Source organism: Erinaceus europaeus, chromosome 19 (assembly GCF_950295315.1).
Source record: "Erinaceus europaeus chromosome 19, mEriEur2.1, whole genome shotgun sequence".
In the NCBI taxonomy this organism is placed as follows: Eukaryota; Metazoa; Chordata; class Mammalia; order Eulipotyphla; family Erinaceidae; genus Erinaceus; species Erinaceus europaeus.
The window spans coordinates 58,892,732-58,911,110 of record NC_080180.1 but is presented as its reverse complement, the minus strand read 5'-3'; the positions used below and the strand labels follow the sequence as shown (position 1 = coordinate 58,911,110).

Sequence of the window (18,379 nt, the reverse complement as noted above, 5' to 3'; positions counted from 1 at the left end):
GGGCAGGGGTAGATTGCATAATGGTTATGCAAACAGACTCCCATGCCTGAGGCTCCAAAGTCCCAGGTTCGATCTCTTGCACCACCATAAACCAAAGCTGAGCAGTGGTCTGGTGGTTAAAAAAAAAAAAAAGGGGGGGGGGGGGGGAGTTGGGTAGTAGTGCAGTGGGTTAAGCACACGTGGCGCAAAGGATCCCAGTTCGAGCCCCCGGCTCCCCACCTGCATGGGAGTCACTTCAGAAACAGTGAAGCAGGTCTGCAGGTGTCTATCTTTCTCCCCTCTCTGTCTTCCCCTCCTCTCTCCATTTCTATTTGTCCTATCCAACAATAATGACATCAATAACAACAACAACAACAACAATAAAATAACAAGGGTAACAAAAGGAAATAAATACTAAAAAAATAATTAAAAAATAAAAAAGGCATTGGGGTCTTGATCATGCAGTGAGGGGAGACTACATTTTGGTGATAGGTGAGATGTGCTGGCACATATTCCGGGGAAGATGTGAAATTATACCTTTGAGATAGCAGACTTGTAAAACTATATTTCCCCCATAAAATAAAGCGACTTGTATGCCAACTAAGGAGCTTAGGCTGTTTTCTATAGGTGAAAGAGTGCAAAGATAAAGAGGAGAAGGAAGGAAGGAAGGAAGGAAGGAAGGAAGGAAGGAAGGAAGGAAAGAAGGAAGGAAGGAAGGGAGGAAGGGAGGGAGGAAGGAAGGAAGGGAGGGAGGAAGGGAGGGAGGAAGGGAAAAAGGGAGGAAGGGAGGAAGGGAGGAAGGGAGGAAGGAAAAGACAGAACAGAAGAAAAAGGAAAATAAAAGTCAGAGGGTGTTGAAATGTCTTGTTGGCCATGCCTCAATCTAGTATTCAAATATCAGTTACAGTCTTAGGATTCCAAATTTTCCATGGTGTATGTTATGTTATGTTATGTTATGTTATGTTATGTTATGTTATGTTATGTTATGTTATGTTATGTTATGTTATGTTATGTTATGTTATATTCCCAGACAGGTTCTTCCTAAGAGACAGCAACACTGCTGAGGACTTTACTATTTTACCGCACGTGCTAAGAAGGAGAGCTTCTTTCTCCATCATTTTCAGGGAACACAAAGTCAACATTTCACTGTGTGGCTCAGATCATAGCCCCCCCCCCCCCACACACACACACAACACATACACACCAAACGCAAGCAGAACCACACCCATATACTAACAGTAGACTCAGTGATGACCTCTGGACATAATAAAGTCTACATTCCTTTTCTTATTCATACCCGCCTGCCTTTGTGTTGTGACCCCAACAAGAGTTTGGAACTATTAGCACATAAATGACATCAGCCTGAGAGGCTGGGACACAAGGGAAGGCATGAAAGCCAGGGGACTTGGAGCAGGCCTCTCCCATTTGGCTGCTGCTGCTGCTTCTTCTGGTCAGAAGCATCTCCATGGAGGTGGTGCAGGTATCCGCCATGGCTACTTCTCCTGGGGACTGAACACGTGTGACTCAGCTCGCAGGTAAACTTTTAGACCCCTCTAAAGCCATGAGCAACCTTTACCAGAGCTGATAATTGTTTATCTTATGGGACTAAACTTTTGATAACTATACTCAGACTTTATGGACCTAGCATACTCTTAACCCCTGATAATAATTGCTTATTTTGCATATCTAAATATATGCCCCATGCTTTTGTAGTACCCTAATAAACCTTGTCTTGTTTAAACCCATTCCCAGCTCCCCACTGTGGATCCTTTTAGGTGCTGCCGCTCCCCCCAACCCTTTTAAGTTAAGTTTCAATACCTTTGTAGAGGGGAACATGCAATGCACAGGGTTAAATGCTCAAGGTCACAGACCACCAAGGTTTATATCCAAGTCCGTGCCCCCCCCCCCCAGATTCCTGTTCCAGATGAAAATAAATGCCCCCGTGCTGTTCATCACCAGCCTGGGACAGTGTCCAGGAGCACACTGTGAAAAATGACTCCCTTCTCCAAGTTCACCAGCCTCCGCACAATGAGTTCCCAGGGAGTGTCTAGAGTTCTAAATCTGGGTTGGACTATCCCTCCAAATAAATCATTTTGATAAAAAGTAGATTTGACTCTGATGTGATTCCCAGATCTAACATTTCCATAATCTAATGTGCACTGGAAAAAAAAAAAGAAAGAAAAAATACTAAGAAATACAATAAAAGCAATAAATAGGGACTGGGTTAGGTGCGACAACAGAGTAGTGCAGAGAAGCTTGTGGATTTCTCAGCCAAGGTTGGTTTTCCTGCTCAGTTCTTTCTTTCCTGTCCAGTGTGTGAATCCCTTACCTGTTGGGGGATATGTATGCCTTTGGCTGAACACAGTGTTGGGGGAGAGGGGGAACCTAAGGTGGTTGACATCTTCCCCATTTCCATTCTCAAGCAAAATTATTTCTAGGAAAAAGTGCCACCCCTATCTTTGAACAGTGGAAGTAAAACTCTGGTGTCTTTGTGATACTGGCTCAGACCACCTGGCTATGACCATAAGCAACGTCACCTGGTGGTAGAAACAGATTTTCTGTCTTGGCCCTGAGCCACAGTCTTACTCTCTGCACCTGCCCACAGACACACAGACACACAAAGGTTTTTGGTGCACTGCCCTTCTAGACTTGGAATCTGAGGGCTTTTCAACGGAGCCACTGCTTTCCTTTGCCAAAGCAGAGGTCAATCTACAGCAACTCTGGGCTCTCACAAGCACGGTTTTGCAAGTCTGACTTTCTGTATGATAGTGTTTCAGAAACAGCTCTGACTGAAGAACAAAGACCTGCCTGTGTCATAAATTTCTATTTTTGCATCTATCTTGAATGGATTGGTATCCTTTCACAAAACAGAAAGTGTTTGAAAAGATGAATTGAGTAACAACGTCTGACCTTTTAAGGTTCTGAAAACCCAAGATCATAAATCTCAAATACTTAGTGGAAAACACATTTCACTGAAATTGTTAGAACCGCTCCCTTGGAGAGCTAGAATGTATTCTTGTGGTAAAAATATAATAGGTCTCTAGACAATAAATATTAGTTCCCATGCTTTACTGGTCATTTAGAGGGTAACAATTAAGAGGAACATATCTAAGCAGTTCTACACTATAGATTTTTACCATTTCCTACCTTGATTTTCTTATCTGGAAAATAGGGAGGCCTTGAATACTAATGACAGCAGTAAGTATTTTTGCACAGAACAATGATATCAAGAGACTGTTAATCATGAAAAAGTTAATGATGGTCAACTAAGATATGTTAATCACACCACACTATAAACATAGACAGAAGAATTCATTTAGGGGGAACTATATTTTATCACTGTCTCAGTCTAAATGCCCTCTTCCACTTATATGTTAAAGCAAACAAATGACAACAGAGATAAAAATTTTTGTCAAAATATTTACACCCCTTCCCCATATGTGGGAGCTACTCTCTTCCCTGATCCAGCTTTCTGGTCCTTTTTCCAGCCATGACATCACCTCCCCAGACAATAACTTGGATCCACCTGAATATCAGATTTCAGGCTCAGAGGAAAAAAAAAAAAAGAAAGAAACTAGTATAGCTATAGGCCCTTTGAAATATTACTAAAATATGCCTACTATTTATCTACAAAATGGAGGACCTGCGCCAACACTTCTTCTGCACTATTCAGGCCTTTAGGTCCATTGTCGGTTGCGTCGCCGGGGAGAGAGAAGAGACCAGGAATTTGTGGCAGTTCGGGAATGCAAATCTTTATTCAGTCGGACGCCTCAGAGTTGGGTGAGAGCACAGCGGTTCAGGCCACGTGGAGCTAGCAAAATGGCCGCCTCCTGCTATGTGCAGCAGCCCTTCTCCAGGTCTGCTCACGGAAGAGAGAAGAGCAAAAAAAGTGGTGAACCCAGAACAGCAGCAGGCTTTACAGGGTAATAACTGGAAGTGGCAAGTCAGGACCGGATTGGCAAGGAAAGGGGGTGGAGAGAGGCAAAAGGCATGCTGGGAAGGTGGAAGCATCCTAGCAACTGTTGCAATGGTTTTAATTGAGCTAGCAATACCCTGAGGGGATAACGTGGTGGAGATCTGTAAACAATACTTGCATGGAAATATAATGGTTTGTAGGCCCTGTCAATGTTGGACCACATCTGCGCAATTACCCAACAGTCCATGATTGTTCAACAATTTGATTTGTATGTTAACTCTCTTTTCAACCAGCAGGTTCCAGATGCTAGCAGGATGCCAACCAGACTTCCCTGGACAGACAACCCCACCAATATGTCCTGGAGCCCCGCATCCCCAGAGCCCTTCCCCTAGGGAAAGAGAGAGACAGGCTGGGAGTATGGATTGACCTGTCAACGCCCATGTTCAGCGGGGAAGCAATTACAGAAGCCAGATCTTCCACCTTCTGCATCCCACAATGACCTTGGGTCCATACTCCCAGAGGGTTAAAGAATAGGAAAGCTACCAGGGGAGGAAATGAGATATGGAAATCTAGTGGTGGGAATTGTGTAGAGTTGTACCACTTTTATCCTATGGTTTTGTCAGTGTTTCCTTTTTTAAATAAATAAATTGTTGTCAAAATGAATTCAAGTGCTGAAATGATATTATCACCACTGTGACAACAGGAAGAATATCAGCAAGAGTGGCTAACATACATGAAGCACAGGGACCATAACTGAATGAAATTTCCTTTTGAAAACATTTAATTCATTTTATTTTAATGAGAGAGACAGAAACCAGAACATTGCTCAGCTCTGGCTTTTGGTGCCCTTGGGGACTGAACCTGGGATCTCAATCTCAGGAATGAGAGTTTTCTCCAAAACCATTACGTTGTCTCCCCACCCATACTTTCTGATATATCTTTCATTCTTCCACACTATTTTCTTTATCAGGATTATCTCAAGTACTTAGGTATTATCAAGCTAGTTACAATAATCTGATTTGTGGACATTGTTATAAATAGTAAGACGTAATTAGGAACCACTCATTTTCACACACTTTACAGACGGTTTTCATGTAATACCTTTGCTTTCCCACCATAATCTCCAAATACATCACCAAAGACAATTCTCAGTTCCACTAGTGAGTCAAATGAGAAAGCTTCAGAACAAGCATCTCATTATTTTTCATTTGACAACCTGGTTTTCAGGGAGGAATTGTTAACTTAGTTGAAAATTTAATTAAACAAGCAAGGGGGGGTGTTCTACTAAAGATCAACTATTGAGAAATCTATTCTCCTCCGACACCCTCCCCGCCACCACCCATTATCCACAAATCCTGCAAATGCTGTTCTGAGGTGACCTAGGTTACCCGGATACATGAAATGCACTCACATTTTATTCTAAGCCAAAAGGTCTTCCAGAGGCTCATTCAGACTCCTCCCTCTTCTTTCATCCTCCTTCTTCAGCATTTACAGTCTCTGCATTTATTCCTTAAGGTTACCTTATGGGCTCACTTGTGCTCAGCGCCCATTTTCTGAATGGTGAGCCACCTCCCCATCATTAGACCCAATCTCCTTATCTCATCTGGAATCTCTGTAGATTCAGGCAACATTGGTCTTCCCCTGCATCTGAAAAGCCTTAGCTCATTTGGCTCCCAAGACACTGCTCCCTGCTCCCTTCAATTATTCCTTTTCTTTCTTTTTTCCTCTCTTCTTTTTTCTGTCCTTTAACTTTTGTTTACCTATCTTTTCAACTTATTGAACACCCATTTATTTAGGAAAACAGTGTGGATTCAAACCTGGGTCTGCAATAGCTAGGTGGACCCTATTTGGGGAATAGGTTGAAGTGTTGCAGGAGAGCCAGACATCTAGGCTGAGGCTCGTGGGACACAGTGTGTCTTGGGTTACAGCAAGGACTCCTGAAGCGTATCACTTTGCACCTCACCTGTGAACTTGCTAGAAATTCAGCCTTGAAGGTGGCAGCCCAGGCCAGCCAAAGAAGAAGGTCAAAGTCGCTTGATTTTCTTTCATTTTTCCAGTTGCGGTAAACACACACATAACACGTATCAACTTAACCATTTCTGGGGTACAGTTCAATGGTGTTAAATTTACTTGTGCAACAGAGCTCTCAAACTATTCCATCTTGCAAAACTGAAACTCTAGACTCTTGAGACAGAAACTGCCCTCGCCCTCCCTCTCCAGTCTCTGTTGGCCACCATTCTACTTTCTATCTCTATGAATATGATTCCTGTAGCAACCTCATCTCTGTAAAATTACAGAATATATATATATATATGTATATATATATACAGTGACTAGCTTATTACTTAGCATAATATTCTCAATGTCCCTACACCTGCAGCACATAGGAGAGTGGCCTTCTTTCCTGAGGTTGAACAATATTCCATCATGTGTATATCCAGCCCCCTGTGTGCAACCCATTCACCCATGCATGTATATCTGGTTTGCTTTCACCTCTTGAATACATAAATATGTTTATTTGACTTATTTGTTTTGCCTTCAGTGCCTTACTGGGACTTCACACTTATAAGATTCTATCAGGGCTGGCTGGTGGTGCACCTGGTTGAATGCACATGTTATAATGCAGAAGGACCTGGGCTCAAGCCTCTGGTCCCCACCTGCAGGGAGAGAACTTTGCAAGTGGCAAAGCAGGGCTGAAGTTATCTTTCTGTCTCTCTCCCTCTCTATCTCCCCTTTCCTCTCAATTTCTGGTTGTCTCTATCCAATAAATAAAGATAATAATAATAATAAAAAAACGATTCTACCACTCCAGGTGGACTCTCCCCACATCCCTTTTTATTCTTATTCTTTTTCCTCCAAATAGAGGGGAAAGACAGAGAAAGAGAAAGAGAGATTAAGAAACAGCACAGCCCCTCCCCTCAGCAAGTGAAGCTTCCCCTTTGCATGGGGCACCATGTGGTGACTGGGGGCTCAAACCCACCCAGGTCCTTGCACACCATAGTGTGCTTTTCAAGTCTGAGCTATCTCCACCCTTAACAGTACTATGTTGAGCATTGGTGTGTAAATATCTTTTCAAGACCCTAAGTTCATTTTTTTTACCCCTTGACATCTGGGTTATTGTTGGGGCTCAGTGCCAATACGATGAATCCACCACTCCTAGCACACATCTTTTCCTCTTTTTATTACTTTTTTATCAGATGGGACAGAGAGAAACTCAGAGAGAAGGGGGTAGAGAAGAAGAGATAAAGAGAGATACTTGGGAGCTGGGCGGTAGGTAGCACAGCGGGTTAAGCACACATGGAGCAAAGCGCAAGGACCAGAGTAAGCATTCCTGTTCCAGCTCCTGGCTCCCCACTTGCAGGGGGTTTGCTTCACAGGCGGTGAAGCAGGTCTGCAGGTGTCTATCTTTCCCTCCCCTCCTCTGTCTTCCCCTCCTTTCTTGATTTCTCTTTGTCCTATCCAACAACAGTAGCAATAGCAACAATAATAACAACAACAAGGACAACAAAAATGGGAAAGGGAAAAAAAGAGAGAGCTACCTTCAGACCTGCAGAACTATTTCACTGTTCATGATGCACCTGCAGGTGGGGAATAGGGATCTGAACCCAGGTCCTTGTGCAAGGTGATGTATGTGCTTAACCGGATGCATTACTGCCTGGCCCCACTTTCAGCTTTTTTATATACATCTACAAGTAGTACTGCTGGATTATAAGGTGATGTTATTGTTTTTAGGATCAGGGGTGTTATTTTTCACAGTGGCTGCACCATTTTGCATTACCCCCAACACCACACTAGGACTCTGATTCCCTTTATCCTATTCATAGAGAAAAATACACTGGGGGACTTTTTATAGGAACTATGCACACAAGTGAGACTGTTCTTCATCCTTATACTGACTCTTGGTTAAGGATATTCCCTGATGTTTGTATTTCCTGAAGTTCTGGCTTTAATCATTCCTCCCCTCAGCTTTTTTTTCTTTTTTTTTTTTTCCTTTTTTCCTCAATTCTCTCCTTTTCAAAGCTTGTTCTGTAAGGATGCTTTCCAAATTTTTATTTTAAATTTCATGGTTTCCTGTCTAATTCAAAAATTCCTTTAAACTCATTAATTTCTTTCTTCTCTTTCTTTCTTTCTTTCTTTCTTTCTTTCTTTCTTTCTTTCTTTCTTTTTTTTGGTACATCCCAGGACAGGAAGTTGGGAAGTACATGCCCCTGCTTATTGGCTTCTGAGAGTCACAGTAAGTCTGGTATACAGGTCGAGTCATTGAAACACGAGAAGTCTGGAACTGGTTAGCTTTCCTGAATGATTGGGACTAAACAAGAATATGCTATCCCTTCCTCCTTTGCTACATGAGGAAAAAATATGTCTAGCTCTTTAAGCCACTGTTACAGATGTTTCTAGAGTCTATTAGTCACACAGTGGTTTCCAAATGATTGCTTTGACATGTCCAGCTGCATGCTAAAAAATCACAAAAATCAAAGTGATCTAAAGAAGTCTGTTTGTTTGGCATCTTTACGATTTCATGTATGCAACATTTTACTAAATAAGGATTTAAAAATGCCAGTGAATCAGCAAATTGTGGCACAACTAAGCATGGTATAGCCAACAACCTAGTAATTTACAGTTAGAGGAAAAAGCATTAAGATGCCTGACTCCCCTCCTCACGCAGCTATTTGCATCCTGACATGACCAGTCATCACGTGATGACTTGACAACAGGCTCAGCTCCTCTGCATGTCAGCTCAACACTGAAGTCTCCCCCACTGAATCTCAGCTAACCTGAGAGAGGAAGCAGAAGGATTAGTTTGCCACTATTATACTTATTACACAGAAACCTAGTGTAAACACACTCACTGAAATCAACAGTCAAAAGGTCGGCAGACAGAGGCCGAGAGGGTGTGTAACTGGTAAATGCACCAGTTTCGGTGCTCAAGAACCCAGGTTCAAGCTCCTGGTCCTACCCGTAATGGGGGAGCTGCAGAAATGGTGAAGCGGCAGGCTGCAGATGGTTTTCTTATCTCCCTCTCTCTCTCTGCCCCCTCCCCATTTTTCTGTCTCTATTATAATTTAATAAATCTTAAAAATAAAGAGAATATAAAAATAAAAAGGAATATAAATAAGAAATAATTATAAAAAGAATCAGGGCTGATACAGTGACTCTGTGAGCAAAAGGCATCGCCAAAGGCAACTGCTCTAGGTAGCCAGAGTCTTCAGTAAATGCCTTTCCCCCTCTCTGTGACTGAAGATGAGCTTCAAGAGGAACTTGCATCACCGCATATGAAATTGCCATTGGCTTGAACATTGACTCCACTGAATGTCGTCATCTACTCAGATTACCAGTAGAATCAGGAATACACGCTTCCTTCAAGTTGGTGTGGTATCAGAAGGCTAAGGTTCTGGTTAAGGACATTCAATAAGATTTCCACAAGATCTTGAGCAATTTATTTAAATGTCTTTCCCAGGTCTCAGACACATCAGGGCCTCAATGAGGGATAGGTAAAATACCATATGTTCTTTGTAACTGTTTAAATTTCACGGCATGCATTTGTTCTTTGTTCTTCTGAGGTGTCCTCAACAGAATCAATGTGCTTGGTTATAAATGGGAAATCACTCCGAGGTAAGGAAACAGACTCTGCTTTAATCTGAAAACTAGTCACTCTACTTGTACTCTGCTCTGATGTTTAATTAATTTGTCACACTTAATTATTTCCTTCTAATTTACTTTTGAAGCTTTTGGGGGTCTAAATGGTTAAACAAATTTCTGCACAGCAAAAAAGAAAAAAGTGTTTTTCACTGTATTTTTTTTTTTTGAAATTGCATCAAACAATCTCTCATCTAGTTAAGCCTTTGTGGATTTCCTGGGGTCAGGCTGGAGAAGAAATGTTGTACTAACTCTTTATTTTACTTTTTTTTTTTTTTGCTGTGTCTAAGATTCAAGAATCTTACAAAAAGCCTGTCATTGAGGGCAGTTTGAATGTTATCTCAAAAATCAAAATGGATGATGACTAAGAGTTGGAGAGGGAAAAGGTGCCTCACTGACTGCTGAGCCCATCAGACACATGTGTGACTTGTTCAGTGAGCCCCAAGGAAGAGAGTGTTGCCTCTCCTCCTGTCTCATGCGAGGTTTCAGAAGATGAAAGCCAGGACACATTGACGATGGCTTCCCAGACCAGAAGATGAGAATCAGGTATCAGAATGACAACTAGAGTGGGGAATGCCGACAAGCCTTTTTTTCAGTTTCCCTTGCCTACTGGAAAGAAATAGTCACTCAGGAAATGAATAGTCAGGTAGCAGAATATAGAGTATCCAACTACTAAAATACTCAAAAGTAGAGCAAATGGATTCTTAATCTTGGGCTGTTTGTATATTTCAAACTGTTCCCTCATCTGGGTCCAATCTGGGAAGAACACAGATGAGATACCCATTGGGACCTCATGACTGGCAGTCACCTGATCAGCTCCTTCTCTCAGGAACACACAAGCACCACCCAGGAAGAGCCGGGGGAACGTCAGGACGACTCCTGCAGCCACTGATGGTGGTAACTGTGGCTCACTTGCACTGTTAGTGATGGATGTCACACTTTCCCTTTCTATTAACAGAGTAGGTGCAATGCCTCCATTTTAGATCCAATTTAGGTCTGGATAAATGGAGATTCAAGAAAGACAGCTTGGGTACTGGGCATTACTAAGCATGAATACCAGGCTTCAAACCCATAGTCCCCACCTGCAGCAGGAAACATTTCATAAGTAAGCAGTGGAGCAGTGCTGCAAGTCTCTCCTCTCAGTCTCTCTCTCTCTCTCTCTCTCTCTATCTCTATCTCTATCTCTTCTTCTCTCTCTATTAGAAAAAAGAAAGGGAAAATGACCATTAGGAACAATGGAGTCATTGTGTAGACCCCTAGCCCCAGCAATAAACCTGGTGGTAAAAAGAAAAAGAGAATAGCGTGTCCAATTTATTAGACATTTGGAACTCTCAATCTTCTGCTCTCCATGTTCCATCGCTATCTGAGAAGGAAGGAACCCATGAGTAGGCAAAGTGGGTGGCTGTATCCTATGCCTCCTTAAGGTCTCTGTACCATCATATGCCAGAGCTGAGCAGTGACCTTTCTCTCTTTCTCTCTCCCCCTCCCCACATCTCTTTCTCTCTCCCCCTCTCTCCCTCTCCCTCCCATCTTCTCTCAAAGACATAGTCAATTCTTTCAAAAAATAGTCACAGAAAAATGTCCTTGCTAGAAATGTGTGCCTCATGCACCTAATTTTCTCATAATGCATCCCGGAATCTTGTTCTCCCATCTATGGACTAGGTTAACAAATGCCTTTTTGCTTTCTTAAAAGCAGTTCACCCCCCCCCACCCCAAGTCGGCACTGTCATTTTCCAGATACTTGATTAAGCTGCAAGTTCAAAGTCTAAAAAGCTTATGCCAGTGGAACACACCTGTTTATTCCCCCATGTGTGCTGGAGAAGGCAATACAGTGAAATCTGAAAGCTATGCTTCCTTCTGCTACTAAGCCTATGGTAACTGAATCAGCTCCCTTCACAGATCAAAGAAAGTTGCTCTCAATGCTACCTTTGTCCAAAGGCTATTGCTGGCCTTGGGAGGCTATGAATGAATTTGATCCTGGAATTAAGTTTAAAGCCTTTGCTAATGTGCTCGTACAAACAAATGTGCACACTGTTCAATGCACATGCTCATATATCTGTTAGAGAAAACTGAACTGTCAGATAAATCTGTCGAGAACCACCATCTTTCTTGGACATCTGTGTGAAAATTGAGTCAGAACTCCCTGGTCTGGTTCTGTGAAGAGGCTGCACCCCAATCTCCTGACTCTGTGATGGATCAGGATACAGTGGCCTGAGATATGACCTTGGTCAACCATCAAGGACACACAAATAACAGCAGGGCCATGACAACTGACCCCCCCCTCCCAGGTCCCTAAAGAACACAGCAATAGGATAGCAACATGCATGATTGTCTCACAGTAGAAATCTACTAGTACTGTCTACCTGCTTCTAGGTGGCAGAATTATTAGTTGTCCTCTCCCCTCATGCACAGTGTATAAAATCACCACAGGGTGGGGGCCAGGCAGTGGCATATCTGGTAGAGTTTACGCATGTTACAATGAGCGAGGACCCAGGTTCAAGCCCCTGCCTCCACTTGCAGGGGGGATGCTTCACAACTGATGAAGTAGTGCTGCAGGTGTCACTCTTTCTCTCTCCATCTCTAATCCCCATTTCCCTCTCAGATTCTCTCTCTCTATTTATAGAGTAAATAAAATAAAATAAAATAATTGGGAGTCGGGCAGTAGCACAGCGGGTTAAGCACACAGCACATGGTGCAAAGCGCAAGGACCAGCAGATGAATCCCAGTTCCAGCCCCTGGCTCCCTACCTGCAGGGGATTCGCTTCACAGGAGGTGAAGCAGGTCTGCAGGTGTCTATCTTTCTTTCCCCCTCTCTGTCTTCCCCTCATCACTCCATTTCTTTCTGTCCTATCCAACAACAATGACAACAATAATAACTACAACAACAACAACAACAAAAGGCAACAAAAGGGAATAAATAAAATAAATATTTTTTTAAAATAATTATTAAAAAAACCCTCTACCGCATGGTGGCACATTTGAGAGCACATGTTACCATGTGCCAGGACCCAGGTTTGAGTCTCTGGTCCTGATCTATGGAGGGGAGGGGGAAACTTTACAAATGTTGAAGAAGGTCTGCAAATTAAGTGCAGATAGTACTAAGCACAAGGACCCATGTAAGGCTCCAGGTTCCAGTCCCTGGCTCCCCACCTGCCCTGACATGGGAATGCTTCACAAGTGATGAAGCAGGACGGCAGGTTTTTGCATTTCTCTTTTCCCCTCTACCTCCCCCTCCTCTCTCAGTTTCTCTCTGACCTATAGAATAAGATGGAAAAAATGTCCGCCAGGAGCAGTGGATTCATAGTGCTGGCACTGAGCCCCAGTGATAACTCTGGAGGCGGCAAAAAAAAAAAAAAAAGGTCTTCAGGTGTTTCTCTTTTACTGTCCCTCCCTCCCCCTTCCACTTCAGTTTCTCTTTCTTTATCCAATCAATCAAACAATATTTTAAAATTAATTTACCAACAATATACACATTAAAATAACTGCACACCAGGATTCAGTCTTGGAGTCACTTCTCTCAAAATGCTATGAGGACTGTTCCTGGAATTAAGTCCTTCTTGAGTTCCAGACCTCAGTTTGATCCTTTAGTCACCTCAGTTAAAACTCTGGGTTCTGTTCAATTTTCAGGAGACATACTGCAGCTGTGTGATCAGCACGTGTGTACACACAAAACATGTGTCTGCTGTTTCTAACACACTGCACCGATTTCTTTGTGGCTCTGGGGCCAGAGGAAGCTGCCATGTGCGTCTGCCCAATTTGAATTGAAATTCTGGAAAGAGAAGCCATTGCAGCAGCTCTAACATATGCTTTCAGTTCCTCTGGAGTTCTAGTTTATATGCAAATCCATCCAATTAAAAGAGTTTTTCTGGGGAGACGCATCCACACATCCGAAACACTAATATGGCGATCAGTCCTGTTCTTTTCTTCAAGCTGGACTGCTGCTTAGGGATGTGTGCCTGCAGGATGGCTGTGCTCCTGTGGCCAGCTTTTCTCTTCTTTCTTGTTGATGGAAGGAGAGGGAGAAGGACAGAAAGAGAGGAGAGACACCTGCAGCACTGCTCCATGACTCAGGTGGGAACTAGTGGCTTGAACCTGGGTCCTTGACCACAGTAATGCGTGTCCTCTCTCAAGCCCCTACGTGTTCACCAAGAAAATGCAAATTGAGGGCTGGCGACATAGCTCACTAGGAGAGTGCACTGCTTTGCCACATGTGAAGCCCAGGTCTGAACCCCTATCACACTGACGGCAGCTCAAAATACTAGTTTAAAAAGCATCCGAGGATTTAAACATCTAAATGCACCTACAGATGGCATATCTGATGGACTGTGTCAGCATCATCTCTACCCGCACCTGCTCTCACAGTCTCCCGGGCGTTGCTGTTCTAGGTTGGCTCTTTCAGATAAAGAGGAGGGAGGGTTAGACAGGAGAGAAGGAAAGAAACCATAGCACTGAAGCTTCCTGCCGTTCTCTGGGAGCTGGGAGCTGGGCTTGAATGTGAGTCCTCTCACATGGCAGAAGAGCACATTATCCAAGTGAGTCTCTGTGCAGAGCCGTATACTGCTATCATAGGTAAAGGTCATCTTTTTGGGGGGCAGAGGTAGATAGCATAATGGTTATGCAAGCAGACTCTCATGCCTGAGGCTCCAAAGTCCCAGGTTCAATTACCCGCACCACCATAAGCCAGATCTGAGCAGTGCTCTAGAAAAGAAGAAGGAGAAGGAGGAGGAGGCGGAGGAGGAGGAGGAGGAGGAGGAGGAGGAGGAGGTGGAGGAGGAGGAGGAGGAGGAGGAGGGGACGGAGAAGGTCATCTTTAGTCCCAGAGATAACCCTCCCTCCTTTTTAACGAAAGGGGGGATGGCGGTGGCATGTCTGGTTAAGTGCACATATTACAGTGTGCATGGACAGGGGTTCAAGACCCTGGTCCCCACCTGCAGGGGGAAAGCTTCATGAGTGATGAAACAGGGCTTCAGGTGTCTCTCTGTATCTTTCCTTCTCTAACCCCTCCCTTCTCAATTTCTATCTCTATTCAATAATAAATAAAAAGATTTTTCAAAAAAAACCTTTAAAAATGATCACCCAGGTGTGTGGATGGAGGTCCAACCTCCTTGATAATTTACATACCAACTTCTGCAGAACCCCCCAAAAGAAGACAACTGCCGAGCCTAGACATTTTGTTCCATCCTCAATGAGCACATCTTAAAATCAGCTTGACTCAAGTCATCTGTCTGGCGCCTGACAACATGAGAAGGAAATTTCATGTGCTGTGAAAACAGATATCCTTGCACAATTTTTAAAAATATGACATCACCTTCCACCTTGCAGTGTAGGACTCTTCTCTGCAAAGTTTCAAAGTACTTTTCACCTGAATTTAAATACCAGCCTGAACATAGCTGTAATTATCTTCCCATTCAGAGAACTCCCAGAAAAAGACTATGTTTCTTAGAATTTCCCTTTTTTCCCTGCTGTGCCACACATATAAACAGAGGGTAATTAAAAGCTATTCCTAGTGAAGCAGGCTGCCTTTTAAAACCACTAGTTTTTTCTCCTTTCTAATCAGAAGGAATGTTCTGGCAACATCTCACATTTCAATATTGATAAAACCAACCATAAAAGGGAAACCAAGGCAGACACATGTCCTGGGCCACTTGGCCTCTTGCAGCTCCTGCCCTCCCTCCTCCTCTTCCTCCCCAGATGGAGGACTCACTGACTTTCCACCTGTAACCCCAGCTGCCATATGGACCAGACAGGCCAGTCAGACAGGTGTCAGAAGCCTATGTCAGGGGACAAATGGTAACAACTGTGGGGGGAAACTTGAAAACATTGAGGAAGACAAACACCCTAGGCTTTAGGAAAGTCACCTGAAGAAGGACTAAACTCAGTTTAGTATTCAAGTGAGACACCCTCCTCCCCCAATCTTTGGTGTCAGTTATCAGGTCATTTGAAGAGCGGTGGGGCAGATACAGAGATCAATGTTTTCATGTCTTCCAGGAAGCAAGAATTCTTTACCCAGTTTCCTATCACAGCACAAGAAGATATGGCTCCCACTTCCGGTGCAGAACAGAGAGTTCCTACCAGGGCTGTTCATTGCCTGAGCTATCCAGGCAAAGACTGCAAAGCATTGTCATTTTCTTCCATTTTTGCAATGACTGGATTTTGGTGGTCCTTATCCCCTCCCCCCCAACTTTCTATTTCTCTTTCAGTTTGAGCCAGTACTGTCTCATAACATTAAACAGGTTTCAAGTGTTTAGCATTAGAACAACACTTGTAAATACTACATTAAGTTTGCCACCAAAGATCTACCTTTCCTTCACCAGTCAGCTAACCCGGTCACTCAATTCCCTTCTTTGTCTCCCTCCAGTAACAACTATTTTGCTTTCATAGTCTAAGGGTTTATTTTATGATTTTTAATATAAATATGAATGAAAATATGTGTTGTTTACCTTTCTTTGTCTAATTTGACTAAAAAAATATCTTCTAGGTCTATCCATGTTGCTTCAAATGGGAAGACTCTGCCTTCCTGTCTGTCTATCTATCTATCTATCTATCTATCTATCTATCTATCTATCTATCTACCTATCTAGTTGAGTTGTGTGTATGTATAGACCAACCAAATTTTCTTTAAACCAATCATCCATTAATGGAGACTTAAGTTGCTTCGAACTCTTGACCAACCAAATTTTCTTTAAACCAATCATCCATTAATGGAGACTTCAGTTGCTTCCAACTCTTGGTTTTTGTGAAAAATGCTGAGATGAACACGACATGCATAGAACTCTTCAAATAAGTGTTTGTATACTCATACTCCAAGGTGGGGGGGGGGGATTTCTGTTTTTAATTTGAGTAATCTCCTTGCTACTTTCTTTGGTGGTTACACCAGTTTATATACCAACAGACAGTAGTACACAAGGGCTCCCTTCTCTCCACATTCTCTCCAACAAATGGTTTTTGTCTTTTGGAGACTAACCATTCTTCCAGGGGGAGGGGATGGGGCAGATGGATTTTGATTTGCATTTCCCAACAATAAAAGGAAATGGACACTTTCTCACAAGCTAGTTTGGTCTTGTGGGTCCTAGCTGCTGTCTCTACTCCTTGCAGATGTTCTCTGACAGCAGGCTCCTGTATTCTCCCCAGAAAGTGAATCCCCTGTTCATACACAACAGCATTGTCTAGTATGTCACCTGACCCCAGCTGCTTCCTGCCACCAGGCACTTTGACAGTCTTCCTGTATTGAGTCCTCAGAATGCAAAGGTGAGATTCCTCATAGAACAATTTACACTCATCTTTTTAAAGCTACATTCACTTTAGTTTATTTCCACTTTGAAGAATGTTTCAAGTTTTTATTTTTAAAAGACTTGTTTATTGCATTAGATAGAGACAATTGGGATGCATTGGATTGACCTTCTCGTGGTGCATCCCGTGAGTACCCATTCATTGGGGAAACTGACGATCCTTCCTAGCCAACTGAATCCACATGGATCCCAGTCACTTTCAAAGCCAGCAATAAGCAGCTCCTGACAGCTTTCAACCTGTTGGTCCTGCTCTTCGAGTATGTTCCATCGCTGGGGAGCCAGAGACGACCCGAACTGCCCCTGCGGCTCCAGACAGACTATGACCCACATAGTCAACGACTGCCACCTCTCCAGATTCAAAGGAGGTCTCGAAACTTGACATCAGGCTCAACCTGACGCTGTTGACTGGCTACGGAAGAAGGGCAAACGCTAGAAGAAGAAGACAGAGACAAGAGGAAACGAGAGGAAGAGAGGAGAGATAGTGGGACAGACAGAGACGCCTGCAGCACTGCTTTGCTGTTTGTGGGACTTTTCCCCAAAAGGTGGAGACTAGGGACTTGAACCCAGATCCCTCACAAATGGTAACAGGCACACTCAACAAGGTGTGCCACTACCTGACCTTTATTTAATTGATTATTTAAGTAATTAATTATTCTCATGAGAGATAACCCAGAATTCCACTCTGCTCTGGCATATGGTGGCGCTGGGCATTGAATGTGGGCCCTAGCGGCCTCAGACACGCCTGGTCTGTGCCCCAGTCTTAAGCTGGCTCTACAATCCCTTCAAAACTTTATTTTTTGAGAGATTGAGAACAAAGGATGATACAGCTCTGCTATATACAGCGCTGGGGACTGAACCTGGGGCCTCAGGTGTGAAAGCCCTGTGGTCTACTGCTGACCTAGCTCCAAAGTCCCTATTGTATTTTGTGAAAACAAAATTCATAGTAAAAAGTTGCACTGCTATGCAAGTTCCTAAAAACCTGCATTGTTCTTTAAGCTGTGCTTTTCCCTTTTTCTCCCATTCTTCCTTTCTCCTCTCTTCACTGACTGCTCCTGTCTCACTACTTTCATCCTTCTAAATTTGTCAACAGAGGCATGATAATCATATCCAGTTGTATATTAACTATAAACACAATGTATATCACATAAAAAAAGTCTCGCTTTCCCCCAAAGGAATTGCACTGTACACTCTTTCTAGCATCTTGCTGTTTCAATTATACACCAGCTAATTCCAAGGCTACATTCAGAGCTCTGATTAATTACAACTTTCTTCTTTTATAAAAACGTATCCATTTTATTTACATGAAACAGAATTTCACCCAAGACAGAAACAGAGAATTAGAAGTCAGAACAGCACCCAGTATGTAAGGCACTGGTAACCAGTCTACAAGCCTCAGGGAGCCAGGCCATGCTGCACTTGGTTAAGTGCACATTGTACTAAGTGCAAGGACCTGAGCAAGGATCCGGGTTCAAGTCCCCCCACCACCACTCCCCACCTGTGGGGAGGGTGCTTCACAAGCAGCTAAGTAGGGCTATCTTTCTCTCTCCCTCTCTATCTC

General features: G+C 43.2%; 1 protein-coding gene and 1 long non-coding RNA gene across 9 annotated transcripts in view; one reads left to right on the top strand and one right to left on the bottom strand.

Moving 5' to 3' along the window:
* INPP4B (inositol polyphosphate-4-phosphatase type II B) overlaps window positions 1-18,379 on the bottom strand; it is a 672,916-nt gene that overhangs the window by 581,574 nt on the left and 72,963 nt on the right. The window lies entirely within an intron of this gene.
* Window positions 1,384-4,556, top strand: LOC132534761 (uncharacterized). 2 transcript variants are annotated; one of them, XR_009546473.1, is made up of 3 exons: window positions 1,384-1,514; window positions 3,653-3,902; window positions 4,192-4,556. It is a non-coding gene; the product is annotated as an uncharacterized LOC132534761 (long non-coding RNA). The 2 variants fall into 2 exon arrangements; XR_009546474.1 differs by having other exon boundaries at window positions 4,189-4,556.